This window comes from Urocampus carinirostris, chromosome 13 (assembly GCF_059441175.1).
Source record: "Urocampus carinirostris isolate Australia breed hairy pipefish chromosome 13, RoL_Ucar_1.0, whole genome shotgun sequence".
NCBI lineage: Eukaryota > Metazoa > Chordata > Actinopteri > Syngnathiformes > Syngnathidae > Urocampus > Urocampus carinirostris.
The window spans coordinates 20,045,399-20,050,337 of NC_142361.1; positions in this window are offsets into that span (position 1 = coordinate 20,045,399).

Consider the following 4,939-nt stretch of genomic DNA (forward strand, 5'->3'; position numbering starts at 1 on the left):
AAAGCAATATGTAATCTGTGGTACATGAAAGGATAGTTTATTGCTTTAACTAAGATTGTAAGTGAAGTCCTTGCTCCGCTCCTTTTGAATGAAATAATTCTTAGGTAATCCTCCATTTTGGTATAAAGTCCACACAACAAGAAAATAAATCACTGGATGGCTTGACCCGCTAAAATGATCGTTAATTTTATTGTTTGCTACCCAGATGTGCTTCAAATCAGAATTCTTGGTCTCACTATTGCCCTCTGCAATGACGCAAGAGAATTGCGTGCCTCACTCTGCATCTGCAGACGCTTAGCACAGTGATGCATTACATACTGTTCTTTTTAAATGAAAGCAACAATAAATATTTAACCCTCCATTTTGAAAACAAAAGTCCATGCAGTGAGAAAAGAATTACTGGCCTGATTTGCTGTTAACCTGCTATTTTTTAACTGGTTTTATTCCCACCTCAAAAACCAACATTTCTTAATAAGTATCGATCCATGTTCCTCCAGAACCCATGAAGTTAAATGTGGGGTTCCCGAAGGTTCTATTGTGGCCTGGTACTTTTTTATGTGTATGATCCCCTTTGGGATTGCCGTAGAGAGACACGGCTTTCCCATAGTTACGCAGACGACACCAATCGCCAGTTCCCTGATGACACAATTCCTATAGATATCCTTTTAAAATGCATTTTAGATATTAAATCATGGATGGCAGAGAACTTCCTACAGCTCTATACGATTTTCACCATGGCGATTACATGCACGAAGCGTGCCCCGACTCAGATGAAGAGACTTTGTCACATTTTTTTACAAAGAAAAAAACTCTTGAAGCGTTAACTCTCTGTACTTATCCACATCTTCGCTTCTCTCACCACACGGCTTTACTACCTCTACTCGCCACTGGGGGCCGCCTACACACCTCAATCACTGGATACAGGAAGCAACGCTATGAAATAGGGGCTTCCTCGATGTGTGGAAAAGGGTCTGATCAAAGCCACTCCTGCCAGCTACTTGTGATTTATTTTATTAAAACATTCTCAGAGGCTTGATAATTACTGATAAGCTGCATATGTACATAGAAAAGGTCAGGTAAAGTATAATCCCCCAAAAGAAACATTTTAAAATTGCAGTGTATTTAATGAACATACATACATATGTATATATATATATATATATATATATATATATATATATATATATAGTTGTTGTTTTTTTCCGCCCTATGTAAATGAAATATAGATAGATGGCCTTATCTGTATGAAGAAATAGGTGCCCATTTGAATTTGATGCATGACCTAGCAAGTGTGTTTATTTGTATAAGATTGATTTATATGCAAGTGGGTGAATGGACTTTTTCTTATAGAAAAACAGTCAACGGTCGTGACCAATTACACTGTGGTGCATTGTTCCAACCCGATTATATGAAAGGCTAAACAGTGGCTTTTCACACAAGTAAGTCTTCTATAGGTGAGTCCAATCACCTCAGAATGACCTTTAGTGACTGAAGTGATTACAAATCAGCCTTTTTTCAGTGCTATAATCTGAACCAATGGTCTGGTGAGAGAAACCCAGTTTGCAGGAATTTGCAACATAACCTATGACCTTCTTAAGAGGTTTTTTTTCAAAGCCAATTGCAAGAAATGTTGAAATCAACCAAATAGCTGTTTTTTTCCAAGCTGTCATTAGTGGCTGCTTGCATCATCTTGTTTTCTTGAAACGATCCCTCAACAGCTAATCCTCAAACTTCTCATGGATTTCGGGTCTGAATATTTTTACAATGTCCACAAAGCTTAAGTCCTGTCAGCTGTGATTTCTTCTCCGTTTGGGTTTAGATGCCCATAAACACCTTTTACGAGTTGGCAGCGTGTCAAGATATGGTTATGCGTTCCCGTGGTTTGGATTCTTGCCTGAATTGATGGAGTAGCTGAAGAAAACCGTCCATAGGTTTTGGCGTGCACAATTGGCAAGGTCTGCCTGTCCCCAACTCTTCGACCCCTGTTTTTTTCTCACCTTCCTCCGTCACACAAGCATAAACAAACCTCCTTGAGTACAGAGTGGACTATTGAGTGGGATTTGTGGGCACGGCTTGTATGCGTTAATGGACAAGAGCAGGCACCCGATCTCACCACTGGCCTGCTCCGTGAGCTGTGGACTCATGAAGAAATTACTGTCAAAAGCCATCAGAGCTTTAATAGCCTCTGGCCTGCCTGTTATTTTCTTCCAGGCCCTCAGAGGGGCTCCAGTTTGTGGATAAACAGTGGCAGCACAGCCTGGTTCTCGCATCTTGACAACTTGGTGTGCTTCAGTCCATTAAACGTCACAAAACGCTGCTCTTTGCCAGAGCAGACTATAATAAAAAAAGAAAGAAATACGTTGTTTTATGGCACCAGACCACGATGCATTATCCAACTGTGTTGGTGACTATCCTCCATTTTCCATAGGGACCGAAAGTGGGTTGCAAATCAGTAGTAGTACACCTAAAGTGGAGCGCATTGGGCTTGGTGTTCCTGGGAGCACAGCAGTGGACAACAAACACATACAGTGAGTAGTCAACGTCGAAAATTATTGGCTGCCATCTATTTAGTCTGGAGGATATTGCCAACACCATAGTAAAGGACTCTTCTCACCCTGGCCACCAAATCTTTGATTTGTTGCCCTCCGGTAGGCACTATAGGTCCCTTAAAACAAGGACTATTAGGCTCAGAGACAGTTACACCCAGGGCCATCACCACCCTAAACAAGCGTGTGCAAGACTCTAAAAATTATATACAGTAAATTCCGGACTATAAGCCGCTACTTTTTTCCCAAACGTTCAACCCTGCGGCTCATTCAGTGATGCGGCCAATTTATGTAATTTTTTTAACAGCCGCCAGCGGCGCTAAAGTACAAAGGGTAAGATTTAGACCGGTGGAATATATGTGCCGAGGAAGACTGCAACTTCTTAGCTTGTGCACAAATTAAATTAGCGTAGAAATATCCTCACCACGCAAATTGTAAAAAGAAAGGCACATGACGCAGCTTTCAAGCTAAATGCAATCGAGCAGTCCGATAATGAAGGAAACAGAGCTACTGCACGTAAACTTTACTTTGCGAGCGTGTTGCTTGCGTGTTTTTGAATAAGTGAGTGTGGGACGACGTCTATACGACATAGTTTCTTTCCCATACTGGGCAAGGCGAACTTGATGACGTCAGTTATTAGGAGGAAGATGGGGGCGGTTTGCTGTGTTTACTACAAGTACCGTATGTTTTTTTAACAGAGCCGTTTACTGCGTTGCGAGCGTGTTGCTAGTAGCGTTTTGTTACCCTTCACAGGCACGGTTTGGGATGAAAGTTATAATATTATTATTAAAGCTTTGAAAACTATATTGGTGTACCGTCTTTCTTTGTTAATATGTGTAACCATGTATAATATGTATTTGCAACTGTATATTTTTGTAATGTATTTATTTGAGACACTTATTCTGATATGTTTTGCGAATTAAAAAAGAGGGGCGGAGCAAACGCGCCCTCCTTAAATTTTCTATAAACTCATATAGAAATTTTGCTGCTAAATGTTATTGCACCACTTTTCATGTTGCTATTATTACGATTTACAACTAAGCAAGTTCCTAAGCACTACTTTGTAAATATTTTTGTCAATTTATCCTGACACTTTTTTTTCTATTATTTTTCTTTTTTAAGTCTTAATTATGTGTTTATCCCGGAGTGTCATGTCTATTTGTATTGCAAACAATGTTCAATTTGTTGTTACCACAGTTATTTACTGATTGCTATTCATCTCATTAACAGCTAAAAAAATACAACAGAAAAGCGTTTTTGTTTATAGGATTAGATGTTTTAATAAAATGAAATTTAATATTGATGCACAGTATATTTTTTTGATTCATTTATATTAATTCTTTCATTGTCTAACCGCTTGGAACACCTGCCAGCTGACTTTGGTACATGAGTTGGGTAATTATATATTGCTTTACATCTTCAATTGTATATATTTTTCATTTTTATTTTTTAACTTGATTGCAAAATATTCATGAAAATGCCCATATATCAATTTTCTTGTGGAAAGAATTGGATGATTTTGTGCAGTACTCTTTCTGTGGCTTCCCATTATTTAGCGTTGTTGCTCAAGCAAACCTTAAATCATAAGCATCTATTTCTTAGCTACGCCCTATCCTTCGTGCATCATGTTCTCCACCATTCGTAGTTTCTCTTCAACTGGCGAAAATTGGGTAAATTAAGCAATTGGACTCTACAGTCCACAGTGTGTATGTATCTAAGTTGCGTACATTATCTGTTTCAGTGTACAAAGAAAGATTGAAAAACATTTGGATGAGTTTGGTATGGGAAGACCCTTTATGTGTTCCAGGGTCAAAATGAACTCAAACAGATTTTGAAGGAAACCCTGAACATACAGTGACCAAAGAGTATTAGGTTCAAATAACGTATCGCGAGAGTTGTACTGTAGCAGATAAGGGCAATTAAATTTGGTTTTCGGCCGAAGAGAGCAACCACAGACATATGTGTATCGTACTGTTACTGTTATCTAAATGTGCCATTGCATATTTGATCATAATTGTATAAGTTGTATGACTTTTTATTACTATAATGTATTACATCATTATTTCAATCATGTTAATTAATCATTTAGTGGTAAATAATACCCCTTATAATTATGCAAATATTTGAATTTAGTCATTTACTCTTTTGTTTTATTGTTTTATTCTCTTGGCGACCCAATGTATCCATTCATTAAATCAATGTACAGTCTCTACATTGTTCTAAGTGCTCTTAACTGTTGGGGTGAGGCCTTCAGTCTTGCCTTGAGGTTAATCAAACCGCCTGCAGGTTTTAATCTGGACAAATTACTGGTGTGAAGCTGGGATTTGGGGGAATTTTCCACTGACTTTGATTTTGTCTTAGCCTACTGTTAAGTTTGAACATCAATTGATTTT